General features: G+C 36.2%; 1 pseudogene; it reads right to left on the bottom strand.

The window, feature by feature from the left end:
• Positions 1–1,275: 1,275 nt before the first annotated feature.
• On the bottom strand, positions 1,276–27,861 carry LOC149793305 (procathepsin L-like; annotated as a pseudogene).

The following is a 27,861-nucleotide window of genomic DNA, read 5'->3' as shown; positions in this document are numbered from 1 at the left end:
CTTGTTATTGAATGTACCACTGACTTTTTCCATTATTATTATTATTATTATTATTATGCACTTTAGATCCTTATGCTATTACAACATTATTGTTTTTTAATTACAGAAGAGCAAATATTGACGCTTTTATTTACTCGCCACGATATCTGATATGAGATTAGGGTGAAACAGGGAGTAAGGTATCCGAATATTTTCTCTGTCAGCCAATAGTTTATAGCCTTTCCCTTTCATTTAAAATTCCTTTCGCAGATACCAATAATCGTTTTAAATATTGGCTTCTGAAATGGCAAAGCTGTAATTTTTAATATATTTCATTATACACATTGTCTAAGATATTAATCCATATACGTATACTAATAATGCATTGTTTAATACTGAATTATGCTGGAAGGTCGTCTTCATTATTAGCAATGGAGTGTGAAATATTTATGCAAAATATTGGAAAGCTTCATACCAAATCATTCGCATTTTAATCTTTCATGTACTGGTATTTTCATAGCTACAAGTTACCATGGCTAAGTGGTTTACGATGCTAGATTCGTGACCATCATGGTTTTGGTTCGATTCCAACCATTGGATAAAGATACGGGACTACAGTTGTGTATCCTGGGGGAGGCAACAATTAGCTATTTATTTTCATTATCTTTTTCAATATCTTGACGCATACTATTTTAAAGTGGATTCAGACCTGCTTAGTTTACGATGCCTACATATCAGATGATGATGATGATGATAACGATGACGGTGATTACAGTAATAATAACGATAATTGTTGTTATCATCAAAATTATAATCTCTTCCCAATGCATGCTTTTAAAGCGATGGGTATCTATAAAAAACGATTAACAGTACGTAATTTTATTACGTTATAAAATACTAGTTTAGCAAATTCTTTTGACTAATGAGAAATGCATTTGAGTTCCTTATCTCTATTTGTAGTCTCGACTAACCAATCAAAACAAATATTATTCGTACCTTGGCTAATCACATTTGGGTATTGTCTTATCCCGCAATGTTTTAGATAAATAGTTTTGGACTCCAAATATGACACTCCCTTTCATTCAAAGTTTCCGCTTGTTAGATAAATTTTATTGGCATGAGTAACTTATCTAATTCGGAATGGAGTGGGGAATGGGATCTGGAGTTCCAGTTTAGCTTTCAAACTATTTAGTTTAAAAAATTAATTATTTATTAGAGCGTCATAAATAAAATCATTCTCACTAACAAAGCAAAAAAAGAAACAAAAGTGTCTCAAACTGACCTGTTTTTACCTAACTAGTACTCCTGGCCACTTTCAGTACCGTATCCAACAACTATAACTCGGTGGTCAAGATTAACTGAGCTGCAGGCACTCTCGGTGTACACACCGTTCTTGTATAGTTGGAAGGACACTTGACTGGCATCTATTAAAAAAAAAACCTATGGGGCCAACCATTGTTACGGCCTTTAAAAGATCAGTTTAAGATATCCACCGTGACAAGATCCTCAGTTAGACCCGCAATCTACAGACTGGATTCAACTGCTCCTCAACGTGGATTTGTACGTGAGCAATTACAGATAATTCCCGATAACACACAATTACCACCCAAATCACTTAACTAGCACTGGTGCCAGCACCCTGACGTCGGTTACATTCAAGACAGGTCAACATGATATTTTCTCGTGTATGACCAAGATTGTTATTTTTTCTATCTACGGTAAATTGTCTTGGATCATTTTTCAGATACCGCCATAACATTATACAATTACAACTTGCACAATGATTATTCTGTTGTTGTTTCAGCGCATTAATACAATCAGCATCAAGATCAAAATCGCGTTTGTTTTTTTTTTGTCACCTTGTTTATAACCAGATAATTTTTTTTCTTATTATATCGCTTTGACATTCGTCAATATCATCACTAGTCACTGACGCGTCCATGACGATTCGTCTTAATTGAGATATTTTTCTAACTCGAGACACTGCAAGATAAACTAGGTTCGACCATTCGATACGATCATCAACGATCCAAACAACTGTATCAGTAATAGTTAATCCCTGAGACGAATGAATCGTCATCGCGTATCCAAGCGTCCACGGGGATTTATCAGCACGTAGAGCATCTTCAACAACATCAACATCAACTGCAACAATATCATTCAACACAAGATTCTGTTTCCTTGACTCGGTCTGTCCTGGTATATCAACGTCAATATTTTGCCGTCGCGTATCTACTGGTCGATAACATAACGGAACTGGCAACGTTGGAAACTTTTCTCGTTGTAACTGAAACAACTCCCGCTGAAGTGTATCACGAACTATCTTTCTACTTGCAACTATCAAATCGTTTGGTCTCCACGAGCGCAAAAGGTCTTTCATGGGTGTTTCTGAAATTATCTCGCGCATTACTTCACACTGAATTTTATTCGGTTGTAGTCTGATTAATATTTTTAATTCCTTCAACGTTGCATCAAGTGCTCTATGATCATCAGCCACTTCTTCGAAGTGGTCAACGAAATTTTTCAGCCAATCATGTGGAGATGGTCCAGCTACGGGTGGTGGTTGACCGTGATCGCCGCACATTATCACAGCAGTATTTCTTGTTAATAACCAATCAAGAAATATTTTAAATGTTTCTAGCGGTACAGTGCATATTTCATCCCATATTATAATCCTTGGAATGTATTTCTCGCTCATCCTTAAAGATGTCCATGTATCACCCTTCCATCGGAAGAAGCTGTGATAAGTACATGATTGTACTCCTCTTTGTTTCATTTCTCGCGCGAGTCTGTGTGTAGGTGTTAGCACAATCATATCTGAATTTTGAAATAGTTCGATAGTTCGAGTGGTTTTACCAGAAACGCCAGGTCTGTTTAGATAAACTGTTTTGTGTCTAGTTATTGCATCGTATACCGATGGTGCAGAAGATATCTGATTATTTCTGCCTGATTTTATCAGGTAAATATCTTTAACCGCAACATCAGCAGATTCGGAATAATCGAGTATATATTCCTTTTATATTCTCCACGAACCCCACGATGCACAAGTGCCTATGCTTAATTTTTCTAACAGTATTGAATGTTTTTTTACTTATATAAAATGAATCCGTAGCGACTCTGACAGCGAATGTAGAAACCTTATTTATCATCGATAATAGGTTTATTGAAACGTACGCGAGCATCGATGATCTTAAATGAGTATACTTAGTTGACTCACCGTCCGTGTAGCTCACAATTGTACCTAGTTTAGTTCCATTTGACAAGAAAGCTATTTCTCGACTTATAAACGTATTTCTGTTCGTTGTATCAGCGATTATAAAATCTAACTCAGCATCATCCATAATCAATCTTGTACAATGTCGTCTGTGATCATATGCTCCTCCTTGGGTAAACTTGCCGATTATTTTTCTACCAAGATCTTTTGTAATCTTGTTCTCGTAATCGGTTTCATCAGAATACTCCTTTTGTTGTGGTAACCAAACTTCGGTTTGTTTCCGGTATGATATATTTGCTTCACTTACAATCAACCGTGTTAATATTGCACAATCAAGCATATACCGTAATAATACTATTGGTGTCCACATTTTTTCTGAAAAATGTTTTCCAAACCAAACATAACAAATTCGATGAAGTCCTTTAGACATTTCGAATGACTCGATACGAGCAAATACAGTTAGGTCAAAATCCGGTAATGGTCCATTTATCGATACTCGCGTCATTTCGTACGTCGGATGACCAAATCTTTTAAAGTATACAGAACAATCTCCGTATCCAAGAAAACTTCCGGGATAACACGCGACCATATCAACTGAAATAACATCTCTGTGATCGTACTTAGTATTCCACAATCCGCCGTGTCCATAATTCGACACAACTCAGTATTATGTCATCAAGAAAATCAAACCTAGTTGGTTTCCACGAATTTTTCTTTCTAGCAAAATGAGACGCAACTGACGGAACAGTGAAACAGTTGCTCAATAGTTCATCAGTGTCATCAGTATATTGCAGTGAAAGATGTTTCATTTTCTCGTGAAGATGATCTGTTCGATAAATAACGCCATTTGGTCTCACAAACTGATCAAATTTATTTTTTTCTTCCACGCAAGAGCTCTGAAATAACCATACTGACACAGGATCGTTTTAACTTATTTCGTTAATAAAATCAAACATATCTCCCCGATAGTATTTAACAGTTCGATCTCGTGGAAGTATTGTTACTGCATAAGTCCACGCGTGTGCGTTATGATCAATAATTTCAATCGAAGCTCCTTTTGATCTATATTTTGATTCATACAAAATCTCTCCTGTTATCGTCGCTACGGTTATTGGAAATTGTAATCTTTTTCCTAACTCAGCGACATCTTTGATAGACGCACTGGTATCTTTAACCATTTCTCCCCACGTGTTTATTATTTTACGTCTTTAATCCGTTAGACCGTTTCCACGAGTCGAAACGGTAAAATGTTCTGCTACTCGCTCGGCTACACAATTTATTTTTGAAAATTTCATCGGCGCCAGTTTATCAACGCTAGGTTTTTCATTTATCACATAGATTCCATAAATAACCGCCGTCACAGGATATGATAGTTCATAATACGGTTTGTCAATACCTGTCAATAGACCTGGTTTGGAATCTTTACTTAGTATGAGTTTTTTTTTATTACCGTGGACAGGATCATATTTTTCACGGATAATCTAATCATCTGTTTCTGTCAACACGACAAATTTTATTCTGAAAAGATATTTGCGATTATCAAGATAGTTAATGATAATTGCTGCTCGTTTGTCGTTCATCATAGCGTCGGTGATATCTTTGTTGCGTATAATCTTGAACGTTGACCAGACATGAGATGCACCATCTGTGTAAAATTCTTTCTTGGCGTCGTGAATTTTAGTAATCAAACCTTTGTTTTTCGGATCAACCAGATCTTGCATCGGTAGGTTAGGAGATATTCTGTCGAGATTAAATTTATCTCTGCTCAAGGGCTTTATTCGGGATAATCTATCGAATTCGTTCATATTATATTTCAAGCAAATATTTAAATTAAAATATTATGTATACAATGTCTCAATGCAAATAGCTCATGGTGGGTTGATTGACTCGTTGTAATAAATCCTGTAAAAAGGAATTCTGTGGATACACATGCAAAACGTTCACCGTGGAAGCTTAGGACCAATACCATGTCTGCGATGTGGTGCTGGAGTGCGAGGAAAAACAACAGTTGTGTGCGATACAGAGAGCTTAAAAGATATTATGACAAAAAGCATAAAGTCAAAAACAACGCTATAAAATCCGTGGAGGATTATCTAAGTTTTCAGACAAATTATGATTTAAACAAATAATATTATTGTATAATGGAGCAAAATAAGTTATTCCACATCCTGTAATAACAAACTACGAATCAAATATTGATGGTATGATCAGAAATTGTCAGAAAAAAGTACCAGTTGGTTGTATTAATAATCATGGTTATCTATTGTTTACTGTTGGAAAGAAAACTGATCTCTGTCATCGTTTCACATACGAGTGTCACAAGGGGTTGATCAAAGACGGTCTTGTGATCGATCACATTAACGGCGTGAAAACCGACAATAGTTTATCCAACCTTCAGGCTGTAACAGAGCGAGAATAATAAACGTGACAATACTAGAAGATGTAAAACAATTGTAAGGAGGGCGGTAAAATCCACAAACATAGAAACTGGCGAAGAAATTATATTTCAATCAATGAACGCGGCTGCGAAATATTTTGATATTAATCCGCCTTCAGTACAATTTGTCGCGAAAAATATATATAAATCCACTTTTTCCAAGAAATATAAACAGAAAATCACCTTCCAATATTGTAATGAGATAAACTATCATCATTATCAAGTAATTACCTCGAATTATATTCATTAACCATTTATTATTTTGGGTCGCAGCATTTCCCCTTATACTACTGATTTTTAGATTATGCGAAAGGAAGATTACTTCTGCAATATATAGTTTTCTTCGTAGATTTCCGATTTTTATGGTCGTAATTGGTTAATTAATCATCTACGTCGTAATTAATATCAATAATTATACCAAAGAAAGATATTTATGGTTTCTAACTTACAAAATAGAAAAATAAACGTATTTCACATCGCACAATATAGCGAGTTATTTTTAGATCTGTTATGAGAAATCGAGGCAAAACACGCTGTTTTTAATGCATATATTTACAATCTGTTCAGAAATACAGAAATCTTTAAACCGAACTGTAGGTGGTAAAACGTTTGATGGTGCAGTGGTAGTATGTAAATAGACAGAACACGCTGTTGCTGCAAGATATTTACAATCTGGTACGCGAAATCTTGGCAGGACATGTTGTTTTTAATGCACAAGTATTTACAATCTATTCAGAAACCGCTGTTTTAATGCAGAAATTTACAATCTGTTCAGAAACCACTGTTTTAATGTAGAAATATTTAAACCGATCCTGTAGCTATATAATAACATTTGAAACATATATTGTTAGATGATTCGATAGCTCAGGTGATAACGCATCTGGTCGTGATGCTCAAAGTCCCAGGATCGAATCTCATGCCTGACAACTGGTCGGAGGTTACGCATATTAGCGATTTTTATAATTAATTTGGGCACCGACAGCCCCCCTCCGCTCAACAGAACCCTCCAACCACACGTCACTGGTGATTGATACATGTTTTGTATCACCCACGGACTGATTATTGGGCGGGGTGTTCTGTTGAGCGTAGAAAATGGCCTCATATATGTTTGTGCCGTCCTTAATTAAGATTTCATTCATTGTACATATTTCATTTCATTCATTCATTGCATACTAACTGAACTTGCTAAAACACTCGAATAGAGGTTCATGTCATTCATGACATTTATATATGTTTGTGCCGTCCTTAATTAAGATTGTCATTCATTCATGTCATTTATATATGTTTGTGCTGTCCTCCCTCTTGGGCCTCTAGACCGTTGTTTGGCGGGTTAGGGGCTCTCATAGGGGGTAGGGTTTCGTGTGCCCGTTGAACTTGGCAGAATGCGGTGGCAAGCTACGAGTTCTGGGTTGTGCCGTCCTTAATTAAGATTTCATTCATTGTATATATTTCATTTCTTTCATTCACTGCATACTTACTGAACTTGCTAAAACACTCGAATAGAGGTTCAATCATTCATTGTATATGTTGTGCTGTGCCCCTTCCTGAACTTGCTGAAAGACTCGAATAGGGTTTCATAGGGGAAATATTTTTTTATTTTAAATATATATATAATAAATAATGAACTACGAAAATATTAATGATGTAATTGCTGCTATTAAAAAATTGGAAAAAGATGGAATTAATATATCCGATGAACTAAATCCTGAAAAAATAATTTCTGATTTTGAAATTTTACAAGAACGTAAAAATCAAGGAATACACACACAATCATCTGAATACAAGTTCGGATTCAGGCGGCGATGTTCCGGTCACTAGCTACTGTAGAAGATGATCAAGTGAAGGAATTCGTTCCTCTCTCTGCCGCAGTAGAAAAAATTAGATTAGAGTTATCCCACGAATACGAGGCATAAAAAATAATTAGTACTCGTATTAGACAATTAAGACAAATTATGTTAGCGAGTAACCTCGTTACTGGTGAAACGATCCAAAGTAACCTAGTTGGTGAAGTAGTACAAAATAATTCTGGTGAAAATGAAAATGAAAGTTTCGGTAACTGGGGTCCCTGTCAACGCTGACCACGTGTAATATTATCATAGATCTTTGATCTTAATATTTTATTTATTCTGAAATATTATATATTTATTCTGAAATATTTTATTTGATCTTAATATTTTATTTTTTCTGAAATATTATATATTTATTGTGAAATATTATATATTTATTCTGAAATATTTTATTTGATCTAAATATTTAATTTTTTCTGAAATATTATATATTTATTTTATTATAGATCTTTGATCTTAATATATTATTTTTTCTGAAATTGATGGGCTAGTTGGTACTCAGAATCATGCAAACCAATCAATTTCGTAATTTTGATGGGCTAGCTGGTACTCAGAACTATGTAAAATAATCAAATTTTCAGAAAAAATAAAATATTCCAATATTTTTTAGTCAAATTTGTTATTTTTAGTCGATTTGTCAAGGAAAATTGATGAATTTTCCAATATCATTCGGGTCAAACCTCAAGCGGTTCTCTAACTGATTTATCGATAAATCGTTAAAAATTAGTAAAGTTAGCTCAAAAAAATGAGATATTTTTCATGCAATTTTTGTTAATTTTTCTGGTAATTTTCGAAAAAATTAGGATTTTTAATGATTTATCGATAAATCAATTAGAGAACCGCTTGAGGTTTGACCTGACAAAAAAACTGTAATTTGACAAATCGACTAAAAATAACAAATTTGACTAAAAGTGTTGGAATATTTCTGATAAAATAAAATAAAAATATTTCTGATAAAATAAAATAAAAATGTTTCTGATCAAAGATCTATGATCAAAAATCATTACGATAAACGTCTTTAAGACGAAGATCTATGATCAAAAATCATTATGATAAAAGTATTTAAGATTTTACATGTAGATTGACAATCAATTCCTTCCCACGCAGGTCAATTAATCGTCCTATGCGGTCTGTGAGTTTAAAATTTATTCGTGACAAATACTGATTATGTGTGCGTAGATAAACAGGATTGGCTGGTAATTGCACGATCAAATCCCCAGGGGGAACTTGTGGTGTGAACGTGTATAGGATATATCCTTGTTGAGCCTGATTTGATTTTCCGAGATCTATTTGATAGCTGCCATCGATTACGTCACAAACTAGATTAACCATGATTGTCGATGTTATATCAACGATTCCCGGAGATACATGTCTGCCGCCACCGTGTGGATCATTATTATATCTAAGAACAGTTGCTGGTGGGGCTATTTTTCTCCACGCAGCTATTATTTCAGGAAAGTTTTTGTTGATAATATTGTTGAGATTTTTCTTTATTTGTTCGGTTGCAAGTGCTGGTATTACAAATGTCGGTAATTATTGCTCGGTTATTTTAAAATAATCAAGAAATACATAATACGATGATACTCTTTCTCCATAAAGTTTATAATACTCCTCATTAATTACCGAGTCACGAATTTCTCGATTAATATGTTCGATATCGTCCACAATTTGATTCACATGCTGAGTTGTTTCGATAATTTGTTGTTTTAGGTCATCAGAATAATACTGCGTAATACCTGCAAATAAATTTCTTAATTTATCAAATGCGCGTGTAAGTTCAGGAGTAATTATACCTGAAAGAAAATTAAAATATTCTTCTTGGACAACCAGATGACTTAAATAGTTTATAAAAAAAATCTTAATGATGTGCCATATTCAGTCAAAAAATAATCATTCGAAAGGTTTTCTCTGTATTCTGGAGTTGTTATAAACTTGGCATCGTCAGTCAATTAATTTTGGTTCTGGTGGTCCTTCATGCACTGGCGCAATATCAGGCCAACCAAGCACGGATCTTATCGTGGACTGATAAATATCAACGACATAATCAGGCGAGTTTATTTCGATTGCAGAAGATAGCGTCGGCTCATGAATATTAATTGATATTTTTGCTTCTTTTCCGGATATTGATTTTATTCTACGCGTAAATTCATCATTGATTTGTTCGATCTCATAACTGCCAGTTGGTATTCCAACAACAACCCAGTCAGGTGTTCCACCTGGTTTGCTTTTATTAGCAAATACAAGTGAATTATTTGCTGGTGTACCATTAAATGATCTCGATCTGATATTTGGCCATTTATGGTATCGTAATTGCGCTAGTGCAATTTCATTTGCGTGAATTGCAGTTGGAAAATTGATGCTAAATTCAGGATTAATCGAGCTTATCGAGATCATCGCGGTCTTGTGCGGGGTTGTGTTTGTCACGATCTGCTGGAGTAATTCCGTCATTATTAATACTCGAACCTTTAATACCAGCGCAGTTGTATATTTTAATCATCTCTGAAAACTCAAAATCGGATATAATTCCATCATTGAGACTCGCTGATAACAAGAAAGATAAGTTCGAGTATGCGACAGTTGCTATGTGTAATTTTATCATGTAATCGGATAATTTTTCATTCGTGCAAGTACATAATTTTTTGCAATGATATTGAGCACACCTGCAATCGTTGTTGCAGCTGAAATACAAATAGTCACAGCTACTGGTGCCATCATTGTTACCGCGGATAATATTATTCCAGCTCCAGCAACAACAGCGGATACTGAATAAACAACAACGTCGATGATAACTAATCGTCGTTGATACTTTTTTATTTTTACTGTATATTGTTCGACTCGATCTTTCAACGCTGCCTGCCATTCACGCGCTTGATTGTACCTAAATATTTGAACGTCGATTGAGGTACTCATTATATTTTATGCAGTAACCAATTTAGGTGTTTCAGCTACAAATTCCAAACACCACCAGTAAGATGTTGCGGTTAATTTCTTACCAGCTGTTTCCAGAATAAATATTTCCTCGTTTCCGCTATTTAATATAACAGATACAACCCCGGAAAACTTATCAGTTGAATGACGCCATGGATACGTTGTAAATATTTCAAATTTTGCAGCACTAAACACAAACAGCCTGTACACGCCAGTGACTGTTGCAGTATATTTGATAGTTTTATTTTGCTGCGACCATGTTGCGAATCCAGTTGATACTGTGTATACGATGTTGGTAATATGCCCGGGAGTAACCCCGCCGGGAATTTTAATCAAACTGGTTTTATTAACGATTTCAGGAATCCCCGCTAAGATGTTTTGCTGTGTTTGTTTGATCGTGTCTAGGTTAGTTTTGATATCAACGAGTTTTACGTCAACGGCCAACGGATTACCAAAAAATTCCTCTGCGGTTTCATTAATTTTTCTAAAGTTTCTACGGAGATTTGTGAACGCGTTTGTGTGAACGTCATACTCGGCCCGCAACGTGGATAATTTACCATCTACGGTGTTGTAGTTGACGTCAACGTATTTTTGTTGCTGCGTCTTCGTCGGATGTTGGATCTCTTAAAACTACTATCTTATTTCCGTTCATGCTGAGTTCTCCAGTCATTGTGTCACCGGTATTTTTCACGCGATTAGCAACACTTGCTGTAATTTGATCTCTGATGGTTATAAACGATATACTTGAATCCCTGATTCTACCGCTGTCAGTAAACACAGGTATATTATCCGTGACCGCACAAAGTACTCCTGAAAAATAACAACCTCATCTGGGTCAACTCCAGCAAGGTTCATAATATTAGCGAGTTCATCTTTAGTCATCGGACTTTTTCTTGACGCGTGAAGATGATCTTCCGTAAATATCAACCATTATATAAGATCTAAGATCTGTTTAAAACGCTTTGCGTTTAACGAATTGGTTGCTTGTATAATTATGCACAACTTTATGTGGCGGTTTGGATGATTTTGATATAGCGCTAAGTACATTAATTACTTCACGGCCGCATATTGGCGGATCTGTCATTGTTTGTGTGGGTAGCGTTGAATACCAAACTTGCGCGTGAAGTGGTGCAACATGTTTGATAAATTCAATGGGTGGAGCTAACCCGTATGAATCAAAATAAACGATTCCACGTGGATCAACCGCGTATGATACCCAATGAGTACCAGGTCCTGAATTCGAGTCAAGATTAATAATACCTGTTTCGAGTTTGTTCGGTTGTTTCGTTAATTGATCTCGCATAAAAACACCTCTGAAGTTTTTTATTTTTAATCGTTTAGCAGCATCAAGTAAATCAAAATTTGATGCTGGAGCATCTAACGAAGTGATCCTGGAAGCCTCAGACCTCTTCCCCAACGAGATCCCGGTAATCTTAGGCCGCGTCACTTTTTTATATCCATTTCCTGTTGCTTTCTTTAGAGTCATTTCAGCAGCTGTTCCAACAGCACCTAACGCGGCTGCTTTTGCTATGGCTGGAGCGTCAGCAGCTATTAACGCTGGAATAGCCGCGAGAAGTGGAAAAATACCACCTGTTTTAACTATGTCCTTAATCGCACCCGCTGAGAGATTAAGTTTGACTCCTGTTTTTGATTGTTTTGCGCCGTTGAAATGTTTAAGCTGGCGTTCTGATAATGATAGTTTATTTTGACCACCCATGATCTGATCTCGCTTTAGTGATATTTTCCTTCCGCAGTTTTTTGCTGAATTTGACCAGGAGTCAGACTGACGCTAACGTGATGATATGGCATTTTATGATAAATACATGCCACGCTCCAAATAATGATTAAAGATTTTCCACTGGTGCATCAACGACTCTCATTCGACCACTACCACCTTCAAGTAACATCGCTTTATCACTGAGTATGACCGCGATTGCTCTGTAGGCGGTACCACCTGGCAGGTCAGTAACACGAACTCGAAAGTGAATATCAACGACAGATTGTCTAGATAAATCAAGATGTTCCAACGAAAAATAATAAATCGGATACATATTTATAAAATCTAACTGTGATATTTGCAGCCCAGTATCCACGTTTTGATCACGTCCCATGAATGACATCAAACGATGATATGCACGCGCTACGTGATTTTGACCAAAATATAACAATATATCTTCGGCTGGTTCTTGATGTCCATTTATCCGCAAGGAAACTTCATTAACTCCAAGTTTGTCAAATATCATATGTGAATGTTCTTGGCTATTCGTCCGATTATTATTTTGCAGCGCAATAAAAATATGTCGTGGCGCAGAAACACCTTGCTGTGATGCTATATTCCATGTAAATAAACCATTAACATTATTTTGAGCAGCATCCGTTGTTACTGTTAACCATGATAGCAATGATTTACCGCCTTGATCCGTAAAAGAGAGTAATTTTTGTTCTTCAGCAATAGATGGAATCATTACTGGCATCCACAATGAAAGTTTCGTTATATTTACTTTACCATCAGCAACACCAGCACCTCGCCAGATTGCATCATTATCATCACCTTTTCTTACGAGCACAACTGTGTGTTAAGCTCCAAAGATGACCTTTATAATATTTCTGCAAAATCCAAAGATGTGAGACAGTGGAATTGCACATGAAAATTTTTTATTATTTCCTGACAACGCTGCTCGGCGTGTTGCAAATCCTAGGTTGTAATTTGCATTAATACCTTTTATAATATCAAAAGCAGCACCTGGTCTAGCTTCATGTTCAAAGTCATCTATTTGTGGATCAGATGCAGTACCTTGTGGTGTCCGTAATTTAATATATTGAACATGATCGGCGTGGTCAGTAATATCCTTATCAAACATCATTGTTGGACCGGCTGATCTTGTGTAATCATCAGAATATCTCGCTAGACCAATTATTGCTGTAGCAACATCGACATCCTTCTGAATTGATTCAACATTTTTTCCATCAATCACGTATGTGGCGCTATCAAACAGTGCCATAATCCCGTTGTTGACAAAACCAACTCGCAAATTGGCATCATATGGCGTATTAGCCGCAACATTCCTTACAAGTTCACCTTCTACTTCAATAAACGCCTCAGCGGGCAAGAAATATCTACTTGTATCCTGAACCTATAATTCGATTCTCCCCCGCTGATTTGGTTGTCTTGCGTCATAGGAATAAAATTGATAATCACGTATCGATTCATCTTTGAGGACCATTGCATCCATGTCAAATGCTGGGTCGGATACATGTTTAAACATTTATTATAATTACCATTTTTCCAAATGATGATCTAAATTATCATCGTCGACGAAGACCGCTTCCTGCTATTAAATTTGCTGTTATATTTCTTTCTGCTTCTTCTGATAATTCCGCCAGTTTTTGATTTGCAGCCTGATTTATTATTTTACTGACATTTGCTGGCATAACCTCAGTGCTGGCCAGTTTCATTGGTTGCTGATGTTTTCTTCGTACTAATCGAGCTAGTCTGTCCTTGACAGTCGAGAACGTTTTACTGGCAAGATTACCAATAGCTCCAGGAATTTTATCACGAACAGCCTCAATAGTCTTCATCCCTAATTGTTTTGCAATCGGTATTGCTTTTGGAGCCATCCTTCTAAATAGACCCTGAACAACATCACCAAGTCCATCTCCGTAAATTGCTTTGTAATTTGGCAGTCGTGAGTTTACTACCCTGACCATGATCGGTCCACGTTGAGCAGTGTGTATAATCATTTTTATATATTGATTAATTAATTGTTTAGTCGCTGTGATAATCATCAGCAATTTCATCAATAAGGGAACGATAAATGCTGCATCCATAATACCAGCTTGAAATAATCTTCGACAAATATCAGATATTTCATCAACAATTTCCGAAGAATTGTTTCCAGCTCGTTTTCCTCCAATTAGTGTTTCTAGTCGTTGCACGTCAGAAAGAACACTGTTAGGACAGACAATAAGACCACCTCTTAAGCCACTTAGTAGCGCCAGGAGGATCATCGCCAGGATCTTCTTTTTCAGAATCTTTTTTACTTGATAAAAGAGACAATTTCTTTTTCTGCTCAATTTTTTTCTCACTCAATTTTTTTCTTTCTTGTCTCATTTTTTCTTGTTCTTGTTTCAATTCTGCAAGAAAACTGTTTACTTTCTTTTCTAAGCTCTTCAATTGACTCCGGCTTTGACGAAGAAGGTTGTTGTTCTATTTGTTGCAGAGGTTGAGGTAGCTGATATGAACGTTCCTGCTGGGAGAGTTGTTCTTGTTCTAGTTGTTTTATTCTCTCTCTATAAAGTCTTTTTACTTCTTCATAAAGACTTTTGTATTCTGGACCTCTAGTTTGTTTTTTGTTTCTATATACGCGATATATCCATCTAATAAGATTATCATCACTTACTTTTTCATGACGGGGTTTTAAAATACCAGATTTATTAAATATACCAAATATTATTATTTCGGGTAATTTTTCTATTTCAGTATTTCTAATATCTTCAACAAAACCTTCCCTAAATCTTGCAATCAATTCTAAGTTTTCTTCTACTGGTTTGGGTTCAGATGCAAGTTCTTTTCTCACGTCGGCGACTTCAGTACGAAGTTGTTCAATATTTTCAAGTATTTCTTCATCGACAGGTGGAGGTTGAGCTGCAGCTATGTCAGTTGGAAGGTCTCGTAAAATCTTTTTTGTTTTCTTGGTTCTTCTTGCTATTTTTTCAGTCTGCGCTGCAGTTTGTTCTAATACTGGAAAAATACCCTTTTTTCTCTTCTCATCTTCCTCCTCAATATCTCCCCATATAATTTTTTCAACAGCCACTGCAGCTTTCTTAGTAGCTGCAGTGACGGGTTTAAATAGTTTTTTAGTGTCCTCTTCGTACTCAACTTGTGCTTCTTGACGTTCTTGCAATTTTTGTCTAACAGAATCACGAACAGGAAGAAATGTTTTGATTGCTTCTAGTCTTTCTCGAGCTAATCTAGCAGTGTGAGATTCACTAGCCGGTGGCATTTATTAACATGATGATGATTTAATTATAGCAGCAGAGGGGCCATGACCTCAAGTTGGTTCATTTTTTGATTTATACTCGCCATCGCAAAATAACCTAGGTGCAGGGACTCTTTGAGAGCAGCATCTGTAGTTAGTTATTTTGATTTTTAAGGTTATTAATCCTTTTTTTTTAGGAAGGCTTATTTCGGTTTTTGGACGCTTCCAAAGTCGGTCTGTTCGCCCCCTCTGCTGCTACAGTGGCACCTATATTAGCCGCTTTGAACTTGAATACTCCATCCTGAATATAACAAGGAAGAAAGCAATCGTACATTCTTTGCAGACTTTCGTTATAGTTAAATTTGTGTCTCTACACTTTGATATTACAGACGGTATATCAACCAATACTGGGTACACCAAAAAAACAAAACAAACGTGGAGTGGTTGAGAGGTGGAATACACACAAGATAGCCACATACATTTAGTGATTGTTGATAAGGACAAAAAGATGAGATCATCATCTGTACTTCATAATGTATAGAGCGACCGGCTTAACTCCATATTCACATGATATACATTTACGAATATGTCATACGTAAATTGAAAGCTATGCACCTATTAATTGGTAAAGTCTGCAAAACCTTCAAGGATTCAGTTGATCGGTGGAGAAATAGTATCGCGAGAGCATTATGATCAAACTGTGAAAACTTCCATGAGCTAATGATGTGATATATTTACGTGGATCTGTGTGTGTGTCTGAGAGAGAGAGAGAGAGAGAGAGAGAGCTAGCTTTGCTGTGTATGGATAAGACTCTTCTGTGTCAAAACCTTTATTGTGGATTATGTAATCGAAAGCTTGGTCCCGAAGGCCTCCCTCACAACCTTCATTACCTAGTGAGAAAAGTGTATTCATAACAATGTACAATGACAGAAGCAATAAATCTAAACAAAGGAATCATGTTGCAATTTTCCATTTATCTTGGTATAGCACTGATCTCCATAAATGGATATTTTGAAAGCAGAGATAAGATACAAATCCACACAGATATATATTGAGAACAAAAGCATTCGAAACTTGGCACGTACGTCTGAATTAAATGATTTGTACTGAAAATCCACCGTCGTTCCGGTTATTAAGTGCCATTGTTAGCTCCGCAGCACATTTCTATATAGCAAAACTAGTAATTCACTATGCAATCTCTCACTCTCACCAATTGTTAACTGCGTTACTGTATACCTCTATCGGCCGCTCAAGTATAGTAAAACGACAAAATTGAGGAGTTACATTAAGCGTTGACTTTCAACCCGTTCCAGTTACTGAGTACATTGTAAGTATAATTTTCAACAGTTTAAAACACAGTTGAAGCGCAGTTTTCAATAAACGTTTGCATATATGCATTTGGGGAAAGGAACATGAGATCTCTGTAAATTATGACTTATTTACTTACTATGTATCAATCATCATTATGTAATTTTGGGTAGTCACCTAAAACTGCATTTCATTACTTATTACAAAGTATCTGTTATGTAGACCAACACAAAATCCTGTTTACCTGCTACTTCAAGATTCATTTGAACTAAATTATCGTCTAAATTGTAAAATGTTTTAAGCTGTTCAATAGTTTGTCAAGGAATTCAGACGATTTTCCTGATTTTTTTCATACACACACAAACACACACAACACCTATATATATATATATATATATATATATATATATATATATATATATATATATATATATATATATATATATATATATATATATATATATAATTCATTTTCTTGCAATATCGATGCACATTTTTTTAATCTGTATTGCACACTTTGATTGGAAAGGGTTATACCTAAGCTAGAGAAATTGTACCCAATTCCAATGATTTCACGTCTATGGCAATAACTTAAGTTTAATCTAATGGATTATTCCGCGAAGGTGGCACCACCAGCATGCGTATAATCTTACTCCGCCACACTGTTTGTATAGTGGTAAGTCTATTGTTAACGGTTATACGGGACACATACCATAAGACAGTGGTAAATCTAGCTTTATCTAAGACTCTAAATCGAAATTTGACTTTAACTTTATACGCAACACAATCAATTAGTCGGTTGCAATGGGAACTTTGATTAGCGCAAGTAGTTAAGTGAGATACATTAGGGACAATGGGACTTAGCATTAAAAAGACCCCTGGGACAATTTAGGGACAATGGAAATTTAACATGGAGAAAAATCGTGGGTCACTTTAGGGACAATGGGAATTTAACATAGAGTTTGGGTCTGTCTAGGGACAAGGGGAAATTAACATGGGAATAGAGTTTGGGTCTGTCTAGGGACAAGGGGAATTGAACATATGGAAATTGAACATGGTGGGTCTGTATAGCGTCAAGGGGAATTGAACATGGTGGGATTGTCTAGAGACAATGATGGTAGAGGGTCAAACACAACAGAGACAGAAACATACATACACTAGTACAAGCGTGAGATTTATATAAAGTATTACCAAGACCTGAAATCTTGCTGGGGTGTTCAAAAATTTGCATAATTGTAATGATGCTATAAATAGCTATAATCAAGGAAATGCTCAACGACAAAATGGATGTGACTAAAAGTAATGCTAAAATGACGAAATTGTCCCAGAATTTAAAGGAAAATAAACATATCCCCGAAAATTAAGTTACAATGGTTTAGACTAAAATGGATAAAATTAGTAACTACTTACAATATCAACTTCTGTGACGATCGTGAATAAATACCTATGTATCTATAATCAGCTGAAATTCCTTTGAAATCCCACTATCTATTTATAGCTCCAACTTGTGGGTTTTTCCTTTGGAAAATCCCACTATCTTTTTATAGCCTCAGCTTGAGTGACGTTCCTGTTTATGAATTCTAGTATATATGTATAGCTACAAAATGTGGAAATCCCCAAGTCGATATTTATAGTCTCAAAATTTCCAGCGTCAGAGACGTCACTGTACTGAACACTAGGGGATAAATGTCAACAGTGTTGCAAGTGGCTGACCTGAATACACGCTACTGCAGGTAGGTAGGTAGAGTGTATCTGATAGGGATAAAGTGAGTTTTTATAGGGACAAACAGAGACCAATACACACACAAACACACACACACACACACACACACACAACGTACGCGCGCAGACATACGCACACACACACACACACACACACACACACAGAGGGAAGAGGAAAAAACAAACCCCAAATATACTATCAACACAGAAGGGAGATAATACAAACCCCAAATAAACTATCCACACAAACGTACGCGAACGCATACAAACCACAAATATACTATCAACACAGAAGGGAGATAATACAAACCCCAAATAAACTATCCACACAAACGAACGCGAACGCATACAAACCACAAATATACTATCAACACAGAAGGGAGATAATACAAACCCCAAATAAACTATCCACACAAACGTACGCGAACGCATACAAACCCCAAATATACTATCAACACAGAAGGGAGATAATACAAACCCCAAATAAACTATCCACACAAACGTACGCGAACGCATACAAACCACAAATATACTATCAACACAGAAGGGAGTTAATACAAACCCCAAATAAACTATCCACACAAACGTACGCGAACGCATACAAACCCCAAATATACTATCAACACAGAAGGGAGATAATACAAACCCCAAATAAACTATCCACACAAACGTACGCGAACGCATACAAACCCCAAATATGCTATCCACACTCGGGAGGAAGAAGAAAAAATCAACCAAATATACGATCTACACAACGTACGCTAACGAACACACACACACATACACACACACACACACAGAGAGGGAAGAGTAAAAAACAAACCCCAAATATACTATCAACACAGAAGGGAGATAATACAAACCCCAAATAAACTATCAACACAAACGTACGCGAACGCATACAAACCCCAAATATACTATTCACACAACGTCGCTAACGCATACAAACCCCAAATATGCTATCCACACTCGGGAGGAAAAAGAAAAAACAACCAAATATACGATCTACACAACGTACGCGAACACACACACACACACACACACACACACACACACACACACACACACACACACACACACACACACACACTCACACACAGAGGGAAGAGGAAAAAACAAACCCCAAATATACTATCAACACAGAAGGGAGATAATACAAACCCCAAATAAACTATCCACACAAACGTACGCGAACGCATACAAACCCCAAATATACTATCAACACAGAAGAGAGATAATACAAACCCCAAGTAAACTATCCACGCAAACGTACGCGAACGCATACAAACCCCAAATATACTATCAACACAGAAGGGAGATAATACAAACCCCAAATAAACTATCCACACAAACGTACGCGAACGCATACAAACCACAAATATACTATCAACACAGAAGGGAGATAATACAAACCCCAAATAAACTATCCACACAAACGTACGCGAACGCATACAAACCCCAAATATGCTATCCACACTCGGGAGGAAGAAGAAAAAAACAACCAAATATACGATCTACACAACGTACGCGAACAAACACACATACACACACACAGACGGAAGAGTAAAAAACAAACCCCAAATATACTATCAACACAGAAGGGAGATAATACAAACCCCAAATAAACTATCCACACAAACGTACGCGAACGCATATAAACCCCAAATATACTATTCACACAACGTCGCTAACGCATACAAACCCCAAATATGCTATCCACACTCGGGAGGAAGAAGAAAAAAAACAAGCAAATATACGATCTACACAACGTACGCGAACAAACACACACACACACATACACACACACAGAGGGAAGAGGCAAAAACAAACCCAAAATATACTATCAACACAGAAGGGAGATAATACAAACCCCAAATAAACTATCCACACAAACGTTCGCGAACGCATACAAACCCCAAATATACTATCAACACAGAGTGAAGAAGAAAAAGTTTTTTGAAAGCACCTAAGCCCTCACCTGCAATGACCAACTCTGCCAAACACCTACACCCCACCCCCACTCCCAACACTTCAAAACCCATTTAACCCGTTATTTTATGGCATCAGTGTGTGATTTAGGAAACATCAAGACACAAAATGATGGATGAATAGACTGACTATTGTTTACCGACTTGCGTGCCTAAAGAGCGTGCGTGAAGGAAAACATCCTTCCATTTCAATTCTAACTAAAACATGATCCAGAGGGATAGAGAGAGGTGAAAGAGCACAATTTCATAAAGTGTGAGTAAAAACAAAACACGCCATCCTTATTATACAATGTCAAGACCAAGAGACACTTACGTTTTCTTTCTGGTGTATTCTCTTTTAGAAGGTAGTATGAAATTTCACATCAGGGCCAACGCATCGGCTCACATTGTCAATTTTTTCCATTTCCATGTCTTTACTGGCACAAGTTCTTCATCATCTTCAATTTCAAATGGGTTTTGTAGTGTTGGGAGTGGGGGTGGGGTGTAGGTGTTTGGCAGAGTTGGTCATTGCAGGTGAGGGCTTAGGTGCTTTCAAAAAACTTTTTCTTCTTCACTCTGTGTTGATAGTATATTTGGGGTTTGTATGCGTTCGCGAACGTTTGTGTGGATAGTTTATTTGGGGTTTGTATTATCTCCCTTCTGTGTTGATAGTATATTTGGGGTTTGTTTTTGTCTCTTCCCTCTGTGTGTGTGTATGTGTGTGTGTGTGTGTTTGTTCGCGTACGTTGTGTAGATCGTATATTTGGTTGTTTTTTTTCTTCTTCCTCCCGAGTGTGGATAGCATATTTGGGGTTTGTATGCGTTAGCGACGTTGTGTGAATAGTATATTTGGGGTTTGTATGCGTTCGCGTACGTTTGTGTGGATAGTTTATTTGGGGTTTGTATTATCTCCCTTCTGTGTTGATAGTATATTTGGGGTTTGTTTTTGCCTCTTCCCTCTGTGTGTGTGTATGTGTGTTTGTTCGCGTACGTTGTGTAGATCGTATATTTGGTTGTTTTTTTCTTCTTCCTCCCGAGTGTGGATAGCATATTTGGGGTTTGTATGCGTTCGCGTACGTTTGTGTGGATAGTTTATTTGGGGTTTGTATTATCTCCCTTCTGTGTTGATAGTATATTTCGGGTTTGTTTTTGACTCTTCCCTCTGTGTGTGTGTGTATGTGTGTTTGTTCGCGTACGTTGTGTAGATCGTATATTTGGTTGTTTTTTTTCGCGTACGTTTGTGTGGATAGTTTATTTGGGGTTTGTATTATCTCCCTTCTGTGTTGATAGTATATTTGTGGTTTGTTTGCGTTCGCGTACGTTTGTGTGGATAGTTTATTTGGGGTTTGTATTATCTCCCTTCTGTGTTGATAGTATATTTGTGGTTTGTATGCGTTCGCGTACGTTTGTGTGGATAGTTTATTTGGGGTTTGTATTATCTCCCTTCTGTGTTGATAGTATATTTGGGGTTTGTATGCGTTCGCGTACGTTTGTGTGGATAGTTTATTTGGGGTTTGTATTATCTCCCTTCTGTGTTGATAGTATATTTGTGGTTTGTATGCGTTCGCGTACGTTTGTGTGGATAGTTTATTTGGGGTTTGTATTATCTCCCTTCTGTGTTGATATTATATTTGTGGTTTGTATGCGTTCGCGTACGTTTGTGTGGATAGTTTATTTGGGGTTTGTATTATCTCCCTTCTGTGTTGATAGTATATTTGGGGTTTGTTTTTTCCTCTTCCCTCTGTGTGTGTGTGTGTGTGTGTGTTCGCGTACGTTGTGTAGATCGTATATTTGGTTGTTTTTTCTTCTTCCTCCCGAGTGTGGATAGCATATTTGGGGTTTGTATGCGTTAGCGACGTTGTGTGAATAGTATATTTGGGGTTTGTATGCGTTCGCGTATGTTTGTGTTGATAGTTTATTTGCGGTTTGTGTTATCTCCCTTCTGTATTGATAGTATATTTGGGGTTTGTTTTTTCCTCTTCCCTCTGTGTGTGTGTGTGTGTGTGCGTATGTCTGCGCGCGTACGTTGTGTGTGTGTGTGTGTGTGTGTGTGTGTGTATTGGTCTCTGTTTGTCCCTATAAAAACTCACTTTATCCCTATCAGATACACTCTACCTACCTACCTGCAGTAGCGTGTATTCAGGTCAGCCACTTGCAACACTGTTGACATTTATCCCCTAGTGTTCAGTACAGTGACGTCACTGACGCTGGAAATTTTGAGACTATAAATATCGACTTGGGGATTGCCACATTTTGTAGCTATACATATATACTAGAATTCATAAACAGGAACGTCACTCTAGCTGAGGCTATAAAAAGATAGTGGGATTTTCCAAAGGAAAAACCCACAAGTTGGAGCTATAAATAGATAGTGGGATTTCAAAGGAATTTCAGCTGATTATAGATACATAGGTATTTATTCACGATCGTCACAGAAGTTGATATTGTAAGTAGTTACTAATTTTATCCATTTTAGTCTAAACCATTGTAACTTAATTTTCGGGGATATGTTTATTTTCCTTTAAATTCTGGGACAATTTCGTCATTTTAGCGTTACTTTTAGTCACATCCATTTTGTCGTTGAGCATTTCCTTGATTATAGCTCTTTATAGCATCATTACAATTATGCAAATTTTTGAACACCCCAGCAAGATTTCAGGTCTTGGTAATGCTTTATATAAATCTCACGCTTGTACTAGTGTATGTATGTTTCTGTCTCTGTTGTGTTTGACCCTCTACCATCATTGTCTCTAGACAATCCCACCATGTTCAATTCCCCTTGACGCTATACAGACCCACCATGTTCAATTTCCATATGTTCAATTCCCCTTGTCCCTAGACAGACCCAAACTCTATGTTAAATTCCCATTGTCCCTAAAGTGACCCACGATTTTTCTCCATGTTAAATTTCCATTGTCCCTAAATTGTCCCAGGGGTCTTTTTAACGCTAAGTCCCATTGTCCCTAATGTATCCCACTTAACTACTAGCGCAATAACCAATGAGAAATATTCCTTTCGGATTACAAGGGTTTATGATTGAACGTTATTTACACGAGCTGAATCATAATTTCAAATCATTTACTATTTGCTACGGAGCTAATTTGGAAATTTTAAACTCGGGAAAGATTTTCAACTGTAATTCTTTCTTTAATGATCAAATTGAATATTTACAGTACTTACCTTCCTTTCGGGAACAGTCCACGAGGTTTTGTTCAGAAAAGGATACAAGTTTTCCGGTTTTCTTGAAGTGTTGCCCCTGCAGGGACCCTCTGGCTGAGAAAGCCCAGCATGATCCACATTGACCCTACATGGGGATAAAAGATTACACTCACAAATAGCCATCACCGCTATATGAGGTCATCGGAATGTTCTGTAAACACTGCATTTGGAGATGGAACGCTGTTTACATGTGTGCGTCATCATCGACCTGTGAGAGAAAAGTTATTGGTTCAAAGGTTTCTGCTATGAATTAAAGCTAAGCTGTCATACCGCAAAGTGGAGATATTTGTGCTTTCGTAGAGGAAATCATCTTTTCCCCCTACGTTGTTTTAATGCAGTTCGTAATCTATTTTTTAATTCAGTATAATTAATTAACATCAAACTCTTCATCGTCAAGTATTTCCGGGTGTACTAAATCGTGGAATTTTTGCTATTTTTGTTGTTACTGGACCACAACAACATTGTTGTTTCTCTCTTGCACGAGGGAAAATATCCTTTCGTGCTTCAACTGTGCATCTTTACATAACCTCATTAGAATGAGTTCTTATTGGAGCAGTGGGACAGCTAAAATTTCATATTACTAAATCTAGAAAAAGTCATGATGTTATGAACCATCGATTACTGGCAATAGTTGAGACAATTGTCTCATTTCTAAAGAATTACTCTGCTTTACACGCCCTGTTCATACCGAAACAATAATAAATACAATGCAATCAACGAAATATGTTGAAAACCTTTACATTGATGCGAATATTATGGGAAAAAAGGTCAGATTCATTTGTGCCACAATATACGATTTGGTCGGATTTTATTGTCCTGAAATTGTGTTAATCTCACATGGACGCTTAAACATCCAATAATAATAATAATAATAATAATAATAATAATAATTATTACAATATTAAAAATTGACAGTGTCTTATTTATGTATTAATTATATGTTATGGGTTATTTTTCCTGCACTTCTTCTTCATCCTACTACTACTACTAATAGTAGTAATAATAATAGAAGTAATAATAATAATTTGAAAAGGAAAAAAGAACAAGTATCAGAAGAAATAATTAAAGTCAAACAATTTTTTAAAAACTCCTTCAAAATTATCTGCAACATTGTTTCTAAAATAACACACAAAAAAAGCGGGACTATGAGGATGGGGAGTGAAAGGAGGTGCCAGAAAGGACTTGCGGCGTGCATGCAAAATGTACAGGAGGAAAATCGATGTTGAGGCAAGTGACAAGATTATCCGATATTTCACACTTTTAATGGTACCTTAAAGTTTACATCAATTCGTAATCTTTAAGACAATTTAGCACATGAAACCGACTTGACAAAATGAAAATACCATATCAGCATATTCGTTCATTCCGAGCTAGAAACTGTGCACGTCACGGTCCGCTTCAATATTGTGCTGCTGCACGTGCTTCAGGTTTTTTCCCCAAATAATGTGTCTGAAACAGAAGGAAGGTTTTAATTTTATAAATACACTGAATCATTGTAATTCTTAACCAGAGTACGATTTATCTTTAAAATACGGTGTTTCATTCCTGGTTCTCATGGGCAATGCACTTAACCCAGCTTGTACTGGCACAATATAACCTTCAAGAGTTGCTGTACGTAAAAATAATACAACCCCATCCACCTATTAAACCTATTACCAATTCCAAACCACTTGTAACGATTGTTTATCTATAATGTATGCTTAATGTTTGTACATGATTGTAGACTGCAATTTCATTTGCAAAAAAAGCAAAACATGTTGACACAGCTATCTTTAAACATGATTGTAAGCTGTATATAAGACGTAGACATAGGTCTTTTTAGTTCGGTATATTCTAGAAGAAATTGTATACAGTTTTCCAGTTAGAAACGAGACACATCCAGGGAATTTCAGAAAATTATATTGTGCCTTAGGTAAAGTGATATATATATATATATATATATATATATATATATATATATATATATATATATATATATATATATATATATAAAGAGGTTAATAAAGAGATTATTCATTACTTTATCGTATCAGTCTTTGAGAATCTATGATGAGAGTTTGTGGTAACATATTATTCGAGAGGAATTATTCATTTAAGTAGATTGGAATTACTAAAGTGCTCATTCACGACCTGGAATTATGTACCAATCAATCTCGAGCTTAACAGCGAATGTGAACTCTTATTTTCGTCCCATTCAAAGGCCTTCTGGATTACATTAAAGTGGATCACCAAGATATTCAAGACTATTGGAATTCATTAGGAACATTCCACACTTTTGGTCTTGTGAAAGGACATTTGAGATTATTTGGGATTTAATTCATAATGCTGTGTTTCTTAAATTTGCAGTTTGTAACTTAGAAATATAAATAACTTGTTGACGTTACTTGCATATGTTTAAGTAATGATGGCATCAATAAGTATATACCATTTCTTGAAAAGGTCATAAGGAAGGTATAATTTCAAGATCGGACATTAATTCCAAATTCACCCTTTTCGTACCTCAGAAGTTGTTGTTCTTGGGCATAGTTCTTGTTGAACGTGGTCTTGAAGAGTTCACATTCGCTGTTAAGCTCGAGATTGATTGGTACAGCAGCACTCAGCGCCACGAGATCGGCCAATACAAGCACACGAAACGTGTGACGAAATTTTATAACGTTCATTACTATCTCCCTAATACTGTATATCAATGGTTATTTTGAGAGTCTAAACTAAAAACGTCTATCATTTTCCCAGTAGAGTCTGTCTTACGGTAGATCAAATGCTTACGAAATCTTATGATTTGATTCCAATATTGTCTGTAGTACTTGGTCTTTCTCTTGGAGCTTTTGTTAACATTCATCGCTCCAAAGGAAACAAAACTCCAGACATTCCTAAGATTTGACTCTTCACACAATTTACCTTTAAGAAACATTTACATCTAACATTATTCACAAATCAATCTAAATGATGTAGTTTCGTGTCTATAATTTGCATAGTCAGAATAATACAAATCTTTACAGATGCAATTTCGACACATTGTTCTTTTCGATGAACTGAAGATCCGATTTTGAGTTTGACTGTATAATTCAGTTACTACGATGAATAAGTGATTACAAGAGTAACGTTTCCAATTTGAATACTCGATTTTTGTTAGCTGCATATAAAGGAGGGAAAAAATCGAAGTCAACGTATTGCATTTATAAAAACACATAGAAACACTGAGTGTGTGAAACTTTAGTACATACAGACGAACAAGTATATGTAAATATGTTAAACAGATACATATGAATCTATTATAAAGTGGATACAATCTTAACAGGTATTCTCTGCGGAATGACATGAAATATTCGTTGTTTGATGAAAAGTATCCAACCTGATGTAATAGAATACAATTGCTCAAGGACAGCAAAAGAGGTACGTGTTCACATTAACATGTCACTGTTTTCTCTTTTTTAAGTGAAAAATGTCATACTTCGCGTAATGAATAAAGTATTTTAATGTCTTCAGTGAAGAATAAATCTCTGTGATGTGTATGCAGAAGCCCACTGCTTCGATCTAATATCACGTGTTCAAGAAAAAAGATATGCACGCTTGACCAAGCCAACTATGGTGGATCTTTTTAATGGGAATGGTTATTCATGAAATTGTTCTGGCATATTATTATAAACTTGAGAGGATCGGCGGCGTAAAATGATATATACTGGATACCATATTTTGCCACAAATGTAAAACGATAGATCAGTTTGACTTAAAGTACCTTTTACACAAAAGCGGTAAGAAGCAACCAATTACATAAAAATTTTAATATTTGATAGACGATGCGCGTAAAAGCCAGGAAATATCAGTGTGTTATGGTTGTCATCGATCACAACTGGCACGCATGGGTATCGTTGAATCAAAACAATCACGTCTGTTTTGTATTGACTGCATGAAAATATTTGCGCGTTACTGAGTTGGTGCCCACATTGTTTTTGTTTGCATCCAAATTGTCAATGTCAGGTGCTTCATTATGGATGGAAAAGAAATCGATGGTGTTTGTAATCTGATTCACAATGGCATGATGACTAAGCGCGTAAGTTGTGATTCCGTCGTCGAGTATACATCGCTTGGTTTTCAAGCGGCGACAAATTCATCTTAGCTCATCGGTATACACCCATGCAATGACTGTTTTCATATTTTATAAATATCGAAGACATTCCACCTACATGTCGTGTTTGTGATCTTTCTGCACAATACTCAGTGGATCACCTTTGCCTGTGTTATGCAATTTGGAGCCAACCAT

Source organism: Sinohyriopsis cumingii, chromosome 8, assembly GCF_028554795.1.
Source record: "Sinohyriopsis cumingii isolate HCF-2022 chromosome 8, ASM2855479v2, whole genome shotgun sequence".
NCBI classification, from domain to species: Eukaryota; Metazoa; Mollusca; class Bivalvia; order Unionida; family Unionidae; genus Sinohyriopsis; species Sinohyriopsis cumingii.
This window is presented reverse-complemented; position numbering and strand designations above follow the sequence as displayed.